Raw genomic sequence first — 15,810 nt, forward strand, 5'->3', positions numbered from 1 at the left:
GTCTCAGAGCGATCGTGTGCTTCCTGCTCCCTCCCGCACCTGCTCTGAGCTCCTGAGTCTGCTGAGCTGCTACAGGAAAAGGAGAAAAGACACAATCCCCAGGAAACTGTGAGTCCTGGGGAACAGTCAGTAGCCCTGAGTGAAGAAGATGTCCAGAGGGTACTTTTGCTAGGTGATTTAACCTTTCCCAAAGCAGACAGTGAATAGGGGAAAATACCAGCGGAAGAAACAACCCAAGGGGTGTCTTACAAGCATCTGGCCATTTGTTCAGGGACCCTGGTCCCCCAAATGCCTTCACAGAGCTTGGGGCACCTGATCGACCTCTGCATCCTGCAAGGCCCAGAGCAAAGGGTGCTGGTACTGTATCTGAGCCCTCTCTGATACCTTTCAACTCTGAAGACAGTCTCCACTAAATCCTCAACAGTCTTCATTCTATATTTTCTAGTTAGAGCTTATTTTTCTAAATAAATAGTCGTTAAAGTCTTATGATAGAAAATTTGGGAAATGTGAAGAATGGATCACACAAGGGAAAATCAAGTTTTAGTGTGTAGAAAAACAGCCACTATTAAAATTACGGTGTTTCCTTCTAGACATTGTTCTTTTCCTATTCATGGGTTTTGGTTTTATTTTATGCAATTGTGAAGATACCAAATATCATTTTTTCCCACTTAACATTATAACATAAGTAACAAACTTCTTTCAAATGTTGTTTTTAATGGCTGTTTAAATTCTATCTAGCAGATTTGTCAAAATTTACTAAACCATTCCACTGTAACTGGGCATCTAAGCTAATTCTCAAACTATTATCACAAACATTATGGTGAAGAACGTCTTTGTACAGAAAGCCTTTTTTTTTTTAAATTAGGGATTGTTTCCTTTGGAATAGCCTGAGGAACTACTGATTTAAAGAGTATCATCCTTTTTAAGTTTCTTGATATACATTTCCAAATTACTTTCCAAAGGGGTATGTCAGTTTACTTCCAACAGTAATACACGTGTGTCTATTTCTTCAATTTTGCAATAGCATGGAGTATTACAATTGTAAAACATCTTAACTCATCTGGCAGATTTAAATACATTTCTTTAATTTCTCCACTAAGTCTTCTGTTTGGGTAATGTTTCAGTTAAACTGAAGGCTGCTTTTGCTGGAGAACTTCCTGGATGGTGAACTCCCATGTGGCCAAGACCCACATTCTTCTCTTAGCATGTAGCAGAAACTCAACAAATGTGTATTAAATTGACTCATCCACAAAATGGAAAGTTGAGGATGTGTCTCTGATTGCCCTCTGTCATCTGAATCTGTCCAGTGGCCTCTCGAGCTCAGTGTTTCCAAAACTGAATGCCTGTCTCCTCGCTCACCTTTTCCATCTTGCATAAAGGTGCCCCCATTAAGCAGCTCCCAGACTAAGTAGGTTCCAGAGATGGGAGTCTTCAGTCATGCAGCCCTGTTCTGACAGCCCCCCCAACACATGCACATTCAGTCAGTCAGCAAGTCCTGTGGATATACCTCCCCATATCTTCAGGCTGCCTCTTCCTTTCCATTCCCACATCCTGCTCAGACCCCTGTGGCTCACCTGGAGCAGTGCAAAAGCTTCCCAACAGCCTTCTGCCCACGGTCCTCCCCCGTACGTTCTAGCCCTTTACAGGGCCAGAGTGCTGTCTCTCTAACACAAGGGAAACCCTCTCGTGATTCCCTCCTGGTATGCAGAACATAGTCCAAAGTCCTCAGTATGTCAGTAGGGGCTTTCCCACAATTCAACCCCTAGTACATTACCCATTTCTCAGATATGCCATGTACTTTGTTCAGCCCATTTGCTAAGCCTGGGATGCCCTTTTTCCCACTCCCCATATAGCAATTCCATGTCACCTCCTCCATGAAGGCTTATTCACCACTATAGCTTCTGCCTGGTGCATACCGTGCACACGGTAGATGCGTATGAATGTCTGGAGAATGAATGTAGGAATAAGGCATCTGTAGAAATGTGTTTCCTTCACAGCTGTTACACTGGACTTTCTGGACTGCTTTACACTCTAGCTTTAGATGTTTACATTTGAAATTTTAAAGAACCCTTCGACCTGGGGGCTAGATGTTTATATTTAAAATGTTAAGAACCCTTCAGCCTGGGAAAAAGTAGTTTCTCAAGTCTTTTCCATTTTCTGGTAGTCTCCACTGATTTATGGCTGGACTTTCTTAATTTCCATTAAAGTATCTTTTGAGTGCTTTTCCCACTGATTCCTCGTGCTTAGTGTAAGTATTGTCAGAATATTCCGAGAAAAGACCACAGATTCTAGCTTTTGGGGATAATTGGTGCAGATAAGATTCTGTACCCAGATGTAGACCTTAATATCTAGTGGTCTTTCTGTTAAAACAGGATCTTTCAAGCATTATCCTAAAGATGAAGGATTTTTTTTAAGCCTTCTGACCAACAGCAACAATTTACTTACAACTGTAAGATTCTGATCTTTCACCCCAAATATCTGTTAAATAAATTAACAAACTATAAGTAAAGCTCTGACATCAGAGGCATTGTTTGTGAGATACTTTTAAGCCCTGGATTTACACAGGGAAAGAACAGCTGAGCAGGCAAGGGTAATATCAGTGGTTTTAGACATGATCTTGAAGATGGCTGGCATTGAATATGTTACATAGCATTACTATTGTTTCTAATATTGACCACTGTATTTTAAAGATATTTTAACACTATAATTACATAAATCCCTCATTTTATTTTTAATATACATAGGCAGTACACTCTCTGACATCGGTCTTAAAATTTTTTAACAAAGTATATTAGTCATGATAGGTTTTGCTATAACAAACAACCTTAAATTTCAAAGACTTGCCACAAAAAACATTTATATTTTGCTCACATGAAGCTTAAGATAGATATTTTTAGTAGGATGGCACTTCTGGGCATCTCCCTAGTGACTTTTGGGTCCAGGCTCTGTTGTCTCTTAGGGCATTCTTGGAGTCTTCCACTGGGTCCTCTGCATTGGGCTGGCCAGTGAGTGAAGAGATGGTATGTGAAGGGTTATGCTGCACATTTTAGAGGTCAGATGTGTAAGTGGCATACCTCATCTCAGCAGTGTGCTGGAGCCAGCTCACTACAGCTCGCAAGAACCACCTATTAAATTTTCAGGCATTTTGCAAACTGATTGTTAAACACAGACATTATTAAAAATTAAATTATATAAACATACAATTAAGTTTAAAAAACAAATTAAACAGGGGCTAGCCCAGTGGCATAGTGGTTAAGTTTGCACATTCTGCTTTGGCAGCTTGGGGTTCACGGGTTCAGATCCTGGGCAAGCACCTACATGCTGCTCATCAAGCCATGCTGTGACAGCATCCCACATACAAAATAGAGGAAGATTGGCACAGATGTTAGCTCAGAGGCAATGTTTCTCAAGCAAAAAACAGGAGGGTTGGCAACAGATGTTAGCTCAGGGCCAATCTCCCTCACCAAAAATAAATAAATAAATAAATTAAAAACAAAAGTAATAATTATTGAAACTTCCTATTTTACTACATTTTACTATTATCTCTGCTTGAGATTATTTATGTCTCTTGTTTCTATAGTGGGAAATACTGTAGAATGATGGCTACTGTGCCTCTCTTCCTGACTCTATTCGGTGACATCCTGTTGGTTGTTTAAAATAGGCGATGGCAAGGGTATTTACACCATGGAAATTGGCAAACACTATAAATAAGGGTTTGATATATTGTTTTGTTGATTGTCTAGAGACTTTCAAAAGTTTTAGAGAAAATATTAAAAATCTAGATTAATTAAAATTATGTTGTAGCTGTAGCCATTACATTGTGAATAGCACAAAATACTGAGGAAATATCCTTCTGGCATTTGATAACTGTTAACTGATTCAGCAAAGAAGTTGCCCACATTACCGATGAACGAGTAAATTCTGACATATGTCTTCATTATTTCACTTACTCAATAATGTAAAAGAAACTATCAACCAATATTCATGCTGGAACTATACTCATTCATCAGTTGTAACAATAGGTTGACTATAATACAAGAGTTCAGTAAACATCAACAAGCGCATTCTGAGAGAATCAGTTGGCTATAAGGAAATTACAACAGAGAGTATTGCATACTTTTAAGTGAGATTGTTGTATTATTAATTGTAAATATGTGCTACACCTCCTTTATATCAGTAAATTTATAATAAACTTAAGTACATATGTATATATTGTTTTCTGGAGAGCCCATTGCTAAACGTTTACCAGCACACCACTGCCTCTACCTGTGCTCTATTGGCCAGAACTCAATCACATGGTTTCACATAGGTGCAAGAATTGCAGAGTAATTAGTGTAGCCATATGTCCAAGAAGGAGAGAACTGGATAGTCATGAGCACTGGCAGTCTCTTCCACAGTCTATCCTTCTGCTCACCAAGTATAAGTTTCTTTCTTCTTCCTACACGTAGAACACACTCACCTCTCCCCAGGTGGAAAGGTTCCACCCAGTAACTCATTCTAGCTCAAAGCCCAGGATCTCTGGATGATGAGCAGGTTTCTCTATCAGGTGAGATGTAACTCTTCTTGGCATGGCAACCAATGAACTAAAAGAAGAAATTATCTTCTCTCCCCACACCACCTATATACTATAGTGAACAGGGGCAAGAGCTACAATTAAAAATTCCCTATCAGAAAAGCAATGAAAGGGAGCTACACTGCAGTCACTCATTCTTAGCGAAGCCTGGAATCCAATGGGGCTGGCATTGTGAAGGCCTCCTACGCTGACAAGGACCTAATTCTGCTCTCTAGGAAGACATCCCATTGCCTATAGCTCATGTCAGAAATGGGTGTTGAGAAATTTACTCTCCTTGGGGAGCCATAAAGATTTAACAGCCTGGGGTCTGCTTAAGCTGGGGAGCCTAAAGGTGTTTTCTGTCTCAAGCAGTCAAAGGCTTCTTTAATCCAGACTCACGGTTTCTTCAGCAATGCAGTTCTCTCAAAAACTAGTATAGGCTTCTGGTCTATTTGCTTCCCAGTCAGTTCCATGAGCCGATATTACAACCAACATTATTTCCTAGATATGATTTTCAACCCTGCCTAGTTTCTCTGCTTCCTTGCCCTCATGCCAATCTCTTTCAATTTAATGGTGGCTGGCTTGAGGCCATCTGGAACCATCGATGGGAAGGTCATACCTTCAGTCTGCTCTTGGCCACAGGCTGGGTTGCACTGTTCCTCTGAGAGGTTTCATCTGGCCTCTGTCATGTATCCTCTACTGTTTGGGGTCTAGAAGCTGTGAGCTTTTTCAACCCTTTGACTTTGCAAATGTCTGGACTCTTTCTATTCCCATTTCTTTCTGCTTACAGACCTGCTAATTCTCTCTGAGTCATCTCCATCTTCTAGTAATAGCTCAGCAAAGGCAGCCAATGATAATCAACATACATTACAAATAGTCTGTTATCTAGACTCTTCTTCTAAGAAGCTGCCAGCTTAAGAGGACAACTTATGATGACTAATTACCACAGGTGACAGTGTTATCCTGTTTTACCACTGCGTACCATGAGTTTAATCTTTCTAGTCACCAGTAATAGTGTCCTTGCCACTCACTGCCTGACCACTAAGACGGTGCCACATATTTTAGGTTTTTATTAGGGCAGCACCTCACTTCAAGGTACCAATTTCTGTATTAGTCAAAATAGGATAGGCTAAGCCATAGTGATAAAGAAATCCTAGCAGCTTAACACAATAAAGTCGTTTCTGCCTAATGGAAAGGTCATGCAGATTTTTGTGAGAGGGCAACTCTCCTCCAGGTACTGCCTCTGGGGTACTGATTCTTCAACCTGGTGGCTCCACATCCCCTGGCGTTTCTGGGGTTCCCCAGCACTGGATCCTCTGCATTTAGCTGACAGAGAAGCAAAGAAAGTATGGAGGACCATATGGGGTATTTTAGGGGCCAGGCCTGCAAGGGGTGTGTATCACTTCCACCCTCCTCCATACCAGTGGCCAGGACTCAGTCACATGGTCCCACCTAGATGCAAGGGAACTTGTGTGCTTTAGTTGTATACCCAGCAAGAAGAGAAAAAACAGATACTGGTGAAAATCGCATCTATATCACACAAAGAGGATAAAGTTCATTATTATTTTTATCCCCTTCCTGACCAAAACAATGATCTTAAGATGCCTTAACTTCCCTCCTAATTTCTTCCAACCATCTCCCCTGTTAGGATTTTCTAGTATTTTAGTTTCACCACCTTTTTTAAAAAGCCAAATGAGATTTTCATTGGTTTGTTGGTTTTTATTCATTTGTTTGTTTTTACACTTAGTACTTATTTAGTTTACCAACATATTTCATCTATTTTTGCTCACTGTTGCTTCCTACGGCCTCTTCTGGCTTAATTTAGTTTCTTGAATTCCTCTATTTGTTCTTCCAGCGAAGGTTTAAAACAAATAAACTTTTAATCTTTATCTGTCTGGAAATACCTTTATATCCCTTCACTTTTTGAATGATAATTAGTTGGGTAGAAAATTCAAAATTGTCCATTATTTTCCCTAAGCATTTTGAAGGTTGTTCTATTATCTTCAATTTTTTGGCTGTTTCTTCTGATAGTTACCCCCATACTTATAAATAAAGTATTTAACTGCTATTTTTTATTTCCAATGTTAAAAATTATCCACTGACTTCATATTATGATAAACAAAAATTTAGTTCTTTTATTTCACCTTGTATCACTCCCATTTTGAATTATATATTCAATATTTACAACAGTATGATTATGTTCACACTGTTCACTGTTGAGCCAAGTAGTGATCTATGATTGTATTTAAACTGAACTATGATTCAAGTTCCAGTGCAACTTTAGGATCTTCTGGAGATTTCTTTTTGCTCTTTATTTATGTGCAAAGTTTGCTACCCACTTATCCTTGATCTTTTCCCTCAAATGCTCCATCACATTAGGTTTTCATTCAACTTCCTTGTATTAGTTACCTATGGCTGTGTAACAAATCACCCTAAAATTTTGTAGCTTAAAACAACAAGCATTTATTATCTCAAAATTTCTGTCAGAAAGGAGACAGACTTGAATTAATTGGGTCCTCTGGCTCAGGATCTCTCGCAAGGCTGCCATTATGGTGTCAGCCAGGGCTGTAGTCATCTCAAGGTTCAACCAGGAGAGGATCTGTTTCCGAGCTCATTCAAGTGGCTATTAGCTGGATTCAGTCCCTCCTGGGCTTTGGCCAGAGCCATCCCTCAGTTTCTTGCCAGATGGGCCTCTCCACAGGGCAGCTCACAACTTGGCAGCTAGCTGTCATCAGAGCAAGAGATGGCAGATAAGACGGAAGCCAGAATCTTTTCATACCCTCAACATGAAGTAAAAGCACATCACTTTTCCATATTCCATGGATTAGAAGCAGGTCCCTAGGTCCAGTCCATACTCAACAGGAGGGGTTATACAAGGGCATGACTACCAGGAGTCTGAGATCATTAGAAATCATTTTAGAAGCTACCTTCCACACACTTTTATTTTTTCTTGGAGTTCTCTTTCCCTCTGTTGCTCTCATCTGGACCAGTTAATCTCTAGTCCTGCTCTCAGCTGACATCCTGAGAGTTCCTATTGCCATTTTCCTGCACTGGAGTCTCTGTTTCCTGGATCCCATGATCTCCTTTCTTGCTTTACTCTCTTATTTTAGGACAGCATATTGGCAACTATTGCTCCCTAGCAAAGGTACTGGGGAGGTAAATTTTCTAAATCTGTTCATGTCTGAAATGTCTGTGTATTAATTACTCCTAATATTTGGCCTGGTATAGAATTCAAGGTTAAAATTTCTTTCAGAATTCTTAAGGCCTTACTCCGTTTTCCTCCAGCATCACGTAGAGCTGTGAAGTCTGGTCTCTCATTCCTTTGTAAGTGACCTGTTTTCCCACCCTCTTGGGAAACTCTCAGGATCTTTTCTTTACCCTAGATGTTCTGAAATTTCACAGTGATATTCCGTGGTATAGGCTTGTCTTTGCTTATTGCTCTGGATACTCCATGCACCTTTTCAGCCTGAGACTCACGTCCTTAAGTTTTGGGAGTTGTCCTTGTATAATTTCTTTGATGATTCCCTCTTTCCATGTTATCTCTTCTCTTTCCGGAATTCCTATTGTTGGATGTTGGGCCTTCTAGATCAGGGGTCAGCAAATGTTTTTTGTAAATGATCACATAGTAAACATTTTAGGCTTTGGGGGCCATATATGGCCTCTGTTACATATTCTTTTTTTTATGTACAACACTTTACAAATTTAAAAAGCATTCTTAGCTTAAGGGACATAGAAAAACAGGTCGTTACTTGGGCCATTAATTGCCAACCTCTTCTAGATAGATATATCCTATATCTCTTATCTGTTCTCTCATATTTTCTATTGCATCTTGTAAATTTCTGGGATTTTTTTTTACATTATATTTCAACTCTTCCACCACATTTTTTTATTTCAGGAATTCTATTTTGAAATTCTGAGAACTCTTTCTTATTTTCCAAATGCTCCCTTGTATAACATCTTCTCAAATATCTCTAAAGATATGAACTAGAGGTTGCTTCTTTTTAAAAAAAATTTTTTCTCTTCCCTACATTATCTTTATTTCCTTTATGTTCATTCTTTCTGTTTGTATATTCTTGTTTCTTTCTCTCACTTTAGGAGTTTTCCTCAAAAATCCTTGCTTCTCACTCCTATTTAAATCTGAGATTCTAAACAGGGTGGGAGTAGGGCTTTCCAACTAATGGGCTTGCTTTAGGGTTACTGAGTAGAGAATGCTAGTGTGAGGAAGTCTAGTCCCTAAAGCCATTTAGTTTATCCAGAGAATAAATTTCTGATCTCTTGCCTGGAGAATAGATGTGTTGCCGCTGGTGTTCTGTGCATTGAGACTAGGAGTTGGGAGGAAGGCCAATCGTTCTGGTCACTGATTTTTATCCAGTACCTGTGCCTAAATCTCAAGTTTTTATTCATATCACCCTCTAAATTAACTCTAGGCTGTGGCTTGTTCTATTTGCTAAATGAGTCATCCCATTTAATCATCTGCTTTCTAACTTCCAAAAATTCTGGAACTATCTTATCTGTTGGGTCACCTCCTTCACTCTTTCTATAGTGGGTTTAGACCTTTTAAAAAATCCCGGTACAATTGTTTCAATACATCTCTGATGTAAGCAGAGATAAACACATGTAGTTAATCCAACATATTTAATCAAGAGTCTTATATGTCTTATTTCAGGATTTTAAGATCACCTTGAATGAATGGAATGCCATTTATGAAACGTGGAAGCCTGAGAACTCTGGAGTGAGTGATCTGAGTGAGGATGTTCACCAAGCAAACGCAATTCATCCCTTCCAGGCAAAACCTTCACCGCAGTGAGTGACGCCATCTGGAACATTTTTCCCTGAACTCTTGGACTGTCGTGAGAGGAAAAACTGACTGTGACCTAACTATTCTACTTTACACTTGAATCTTCTTTGATCCACCTCTGTCATGTAGTTTGATATTCACAAGTACTTTTGGTACCACCCTTAATATTAGAGTGAGTAAATATTTCTTCGCTGAGTTTGTTTTGCAGTGAGATTTACTTTCAATATTGCTACCATTTTCATAAAGCACAGTTTTTAGAAGATTGGATATTTAGATATCTCATGGTAGCCTCTATACAAAAACTTTTGTGAGAATCAAGATATTTAACACTTCAGCTTTTTCAAAGGAAATTCCGACACATGCTACAACATGGATGGACCTTGAGGACATTACACTAAGTGAAATAAGCTAGTCGCAAAAAGACAAATGCTATATGATTCCACTTACATGAGGTACTTAGAGTAGTCAAAATCATAGAGACAGGAAGTAGAATGGTGGTTGCCAGGGGCTGGAGAGAAGGAGAATGGGGAGTTATTCTTCAATGAGTATAGAGTTGCAGTTTTACAAAATGAAAAGTGTTCTGGAGATGGATGGTGGGATGGTAGCACAACATTATGGATTTTTTTAATACCACTTAACTGTACACCTAAAATAGTGAAGAAGGTAAATTTTATGTTATATGTATTCTACTGCAACAAAAAAAAACTGGAAAAAATATTTAACACTGAGTTTTATATCATATCATTATTAAATTTATTCAGCAAACACTGATTACCTCCTATGTACCAGGCACTGTTGTAGGCATTGAGGAATCAACAGTAGGCAAAACAGACACAACCTCTTCCCTCTTGGAGCTTATATTCTAGTTGGAAAAGGTAGATAATAAGCTGATAAGTATATAAAATAAATCAAGGTAAAGGAAGATGAGCGACAGGGTGCTATTTTTTAGGGCGATCATGGAAATCCTCTCTGATTATGTGGCACGTGAGCAAAGACCTGAATGATTTTCATTTCTTATGCCATTTACAGAAATAATTTGTAATTGTGAGTTAACCAAACACCCCACACACACTAAACATAATGTGGTAAAGCTTTTAAATTTCAGTTAATCATTGTCCTTATGGTTGGTATTATCACTATTTGACTATTCATCAACACATTCTCTTCAGCTTTTAGCTCATATGATTTCATTGTTTCTGTTCACGTTAATAATTGCTATTTCCTGACATAGACTGAACTTTTCATCCAAAAAAATTAATTGCTTAAATTGATTATCACTCACCTATGGGGATTAAGCATTATTTTCATTTTATGTATGAGGAAACTGAGGCACAGAGACCCAAAAGCAAACGAGAAGTTTCTGGTGAAGTCACACACAAACTTAAGCCCTCTGGCTCCAAGTCTAGATTGTCTCATAAGACCTAAGTCAACATGTTGCTGTGGGGATTGAATAAGGCAACTTCTCGGAGAGGCACTACCACACCCTTAAGCGCATTGTAGAAATTCTCTTTCCTTTGGCGTCCTTTTAGTAATAACTTGCCCCTAGGGTGATGAACCCACTCCTTGCCACCCTTCCTACCTGGAGAGGGACTCAGCAAAGGATCCACTTGGTGGGCATTTTTCTTTCTTCTTTGATTCTTTCTAGCCCCTTCCAGCATATGGTAGTAGCTATCTCAGTAATTTGGGGCGCTGAGAAGAGTTGGCTACTGGGTCATTTTAGTGACAGTGGCCATGAGAAAAATTAGCTGTGTTCTTAATGTGTCCTTTGTCCTGTGAACTCCTGGATAGCATTGCTTCTACTGGAGTAGGAAACAGTTGACCTCCTCAACACTGTTTGCTTTGCTTTGGGTCAACCATTCAGAGACTCATTAGCCATGGAGTGAAATTGCCCCTGGTTTCCTCGCAGCCTGATTTCCTTAAATTGGAGGAGGCTGAAGGATGGATTCTTTTTTGTCCAAATGTGGCAGCTGTGTAATATCAATTAGCAAAGCCTGAAAACAAGTATCATGGCAGGAGTAATTAAAGCAGGAAGGGTTCCTTGCTCACCTCCACTCTTCCTCCTGACTGAGGATCTGTGGTGTCCCCCAGCAGGGTTGTGAAGATTGGGTTCTGGGGAATTCTGGTGCCTGGGACTTTGATGTAGCTCTCTTCTCAAACAAGTGACAGTTCAGGAAGCATGAGCCTCCAGGAAGAATTCATTTAACTTTTTAAAGTCTAAAAATTAGCTGTACGAATCGGATTTATCTACACCCAAATGCCAACTTGCTCACTTCAAGCCCTTGCTTTTTCTTCTCTGTAAGTAGTCTGTCTGCTGAAAAAGCTCCTCCTCCTCTCCTGCTGGGAAAGGCCAACCCCCTTCTCCTCTACAAAACAAGTATTTGTTCTGGTTGACAAGTTAGAATCTCTGCCAAGAAGCAAAGCAACCCCCTCCCTGCAACTTCTTAAGTTCCACTGTATCAGTCAGGGTACCAGCTGGAAGCAGAATTCACTCCCAAAGGCACAGGTGAAGAGAATTTAAGGAAGGGGCTACTCACAGAGGAGGAGATAGGATTAAGTGGCCTGACAAGGAAAGCTGAGGCGTCCAGAGACTAGCAAAGGCAGGAAGCTGTTACCAGACCTAGGGTGGAAGGAATAAGGGAAGGACGTAGTGTTACCAGAGCCACTAAGAACTGGGAAAGTGGCCCAACAGAAACTGAAGTCATGGAAGGATGTGACTTTCCCAGAGAAGCTGAAGCAGGGAAGAAACGCTCTCTTGCCTCCCAGTCTCCTGCATCTGCCTCCATGGCCAACCCAGGCAAGGTGGTTAGCTATCGCTTCTTCTGTTTGGGTTTTGTTTCCCCAGTTTGTGTGCAGTCAACCTGAGGGCCAATACTATGTCTTCAGTTTATTCTGTATCCCACAAATCTTAGCCTAATACTGACCGCATAGGTGCTCAATAATGCTCTCGGTAGATTATTTGAGTATAATTATCACAGTGTAAAATATATATAATTGAAAAAAGAGATACCTCTAGGTATTACAGGCACACCTCATTTTATTGCACTTTGCTTTATTGTACTTTGCAGGTAGGCATTTTTTACAGCTTGAAGGTTTGGGGCAATCCTGTGTCAAGCAAGTCTATGGGTACCATTTTTCCAACAGCATTTGCTCACTTCATGTCTCTGCATCACATTTTGGTAATTCTCACAATATTTCAAAATTTTTCATTATTACTATATCTTTTATGGTGATCTGTGATCAGTGATCTTTGATGTTGCTATTGTAACTGTTGTGGGGTGCCACAAACTGTGCCTATACAAGACAGCAAACTTAACTGATAAATGTTGCATGTATTCTGACTGCTCCACTGACCAGCCATTTTCTCCCTCTCCTCAGCCTCCCTATTTACTGAGACACAACAATACAATACTAAAATTAGGCCAATGAATAACCCTACAATGGCCTCTAAGTGTTCAAGTGAAAGGAAGAGTCGCACATCTCTCACTTTAAATCAAAAGCTACAAATGATTAAGCTTAGTGAGGAAGGCCTGTTGAAAGCTGAGACAGGCGGCTGAAAGCTAGGCCTCTTGTGCCAGTTAGCCAAGTTGTGAATGCGAAGGAAAAGTTCTTGAAGGAAATTAAAAGTCCTACTCCAGTGAACACACGAATGATAAGAAAGCAAAATAGCTCTGTTGCTGATCTGGAGAAAGTTTGAGTGGTCTGGATAGAAGACCAAACCAGCCACAACATTCCCTTAAGCTGAAGGCTAATCCAGAGTAAGGCCCTAACTCTCTTCAGTTCTGTGAAGACTGAGAGAGGTGAGGAAGCTGCAGAAGAAATGTTTGAATCTAACAGATGTTGGTTCACGCAATTTAAGGAAAGAAGTGGTTTCCCTAACATAATAGTGCAGGTATAGCAGCAGGTGCTGATGGAGAAGGTGCAGCAAGTTATCCAGAAGATCTACCTAAGATAATTAATGGAGGAGGCCACGCCAAACAACAGATTTTCAATGCAGACAAAACAGACTTACATTAGTTGAAGATGCCATCGAGGACTTTCATAGCTAGAGAGGAGAAATCAATGCCTGGCTTCAAAGCTACAAAGGATAGCCTGACTCTCTTGTTAGGGGCTAATGCAGATGGTGACTTTAAGTTGAAGTAGATTCTCATTACCATTCTGAAAATCCTAGGGCCCTTAAGAATTATGCTAAATGTACTCTGCCTTTGTTCTATAAATGGAACAACAAAGCTTATATGACACTATTACATCTGGTTACAATGTGATTTACTGAATATTTTAAGCCCACTGTTGAGACCTACTGCTCTGAAAAAAAGATTCCTTTCAAAATATTACTGCTCATTGACAATGCACCTAGTTACCCAGGAGCTCTGATGGAGGTGTACAATGAGATTAATGTTGTTTTCATGCCTGTTTAATCAGCATTCACTCTGCAGCCCTTGCATCAATGAGTAATTTTGACTTTCCCAGTCTTATTATCTAAGAAATACATTTTGTAAGCCTATAGCCGTAGATAGCAATCCCCCTGATGGATCTGGGCAAAGTAAATTGAAAACCTTCTGGAGAGCATTCAAAATTCTAGATATCACTAAGAACATTCATGATTCATGGGAAGAGGTCAAAATATCAACAATAACAAGAGTTTAGAAGAAGTTGATTCCAACCCTCAAGGATGACTGAGGGGTTCAAGCCTTTGGTGGAGGAAGTAACTGCAGACGTGGTGGAAATAGCAAGAGAACTAGAATTAGAAGTGGAGCCTGAAGATGTGACTGAATTGCTCCAATCTCACAATAAAACTTTAATGGATGAGGAGTTGCTTCTTGTGGATGAGCAAAGAAAGTGGTTTCTTAAGATGGAATTTACTCCTGATGAAGATGCTGTGAAGATTGTTGAAATGACAGCAAAGGATGTAGAGTATTACATAAACTTAGTTGATAGAGCAGCACAGGGTTTAAGAGAACTGACTCCAATTTTGAAAGAAGTTTTACTGTAGGTAAAATGCTATCAAACAGCATTGCCTGCTACAGAAACATCGTTAGTGAAAGGAAGAGCGATTGATGTGGCAAACTTCATTGTTGTCTTATTTTAAGAAACTGCCACAGCCACCCCACCCTTCAGCACCCATCACCCTGATCAGCCAGCAGCCATTCACATCGAGGCAAGACCCTCCACCAGCAAAAAGAAAGCTGAAGGCTCAGGTGATGGTTAGCACTTTTTAGCAATAAGTATTTTTTAATTAAGGTATGTACCCTTTTGTTAGACATATTGTATTACACACAATAGACTACAGTATAGTGTAAACATTTATGTGCACTGGGAAACCAAAAAGTTTGTGTGACTCGCTTTATTGTGATATTCACTTTATTGCAGTGGTCTGGAGCTGAACCCACCATATCTTCAAGGTATGCCTGTATTATCATATCATATATGAAATATATGATATCTCTTCTTTTGGAATTATATATATTTTGTTATTGAGATATAATTGATAGATAACATTGTGTGAGTTTCAGGTACAGAATGCATCTATTTGATGCATTTATATGTTGCAGTATGTTTACCACTGTAGTATTAGCAACACCTCCACCATGCCCCATAGTTATCATGTCTTTCTAGTTGGTGAGAACATTTAAGATCTAGTTTCTAAGCAACTTTGAGACATGTAATACAGTATTGTTAACTATAATCTCTTTTCTTCAATTATATTTTTTACACTATAATAACTAATTATATTGAGGTAATCTAACAAGAGCATTTATTGAGCTCCTATCTAATAGTAGAGAGTGATAACTCTGAAAATATATGTGGGAGTCTCGTTGTACAGTTGGCCCTTCGTGTCGACAGGTTTCTCATCTACAGATTCAACCAACCACAGAATCAAAGGCCTACAATGGATGCATCTGTACTGAACATGTACAGACTTTTTTCCTTGTCATTACTCCCTAAACTGCACAGTGTAACAACTACTTACACAGCATTTACATTGTATTAGGGATTATAAGTAATCTAGGGATGATTTAAAGTATACAGGAGGATGTGTGTAGGTTATCTGCAGTTATTACACCATTTCATATAAGAGACTTGAGCATCTGAAGATATTGGTATCTGCAGGGGTCCTGGAGCCAATCCTCCATGGATATCAAGGGATGACTAAATCAATGAGTGGGTCTCAACCAGAAATACAGAGGGGACCCTCTGTTAAATAAAAGTGGAAGAAACAGCAAAATCAGTGAGAAATCACAGTGAATGGGCATGTTTGGCCAGGTACACTATGCACATGACTTTCTGGACTTCCGTGCCATTTGAGAAGCATTGGTATGGTCTTTTTTAAGGAGTTACGTGACGAGAGTAGATAAAAGCACCTTCCAGAAAGAAGGCCTCCTAAGGCTGAGTGTCCAGGCCCAGCTGGCTTTGTAGGATCTATTTAGGTGCAGAGATGTGTGGGAGAAAGGGACAGCAGTGC

The 15,810-nt window shown here is 39.6% G+C and overlaps 1 pseudogene; it reads left to right on the forward strand.

Moving 5' to 3' along the window:
- Nucleotides 1-12,703: 12,703 nt before the first annotated feature.
- On the forward strand, nt 12,704-14,579 carry LOC139082633 (tigger transposable element-derived protein 1-like; annotated as a pseudogene).
- Nucleotides 14,580-15,810: the final 1,231 nt, after the last annotated feature.

This window comes from Equus przewalskii, chromosome 3, assembly GCF_037783145.1.
Source record: "Equus przewalskii isolate Varuska chromosome 3, EquPr2, whole genome shotgun sequence".
Classification (NCBI taxonomy): domain Eukaryota; kingdom Metazoa; phylum Chordata; class Mammalia; order Perissodactyla; family Equidae; genus Equus; species Equus przewalskii.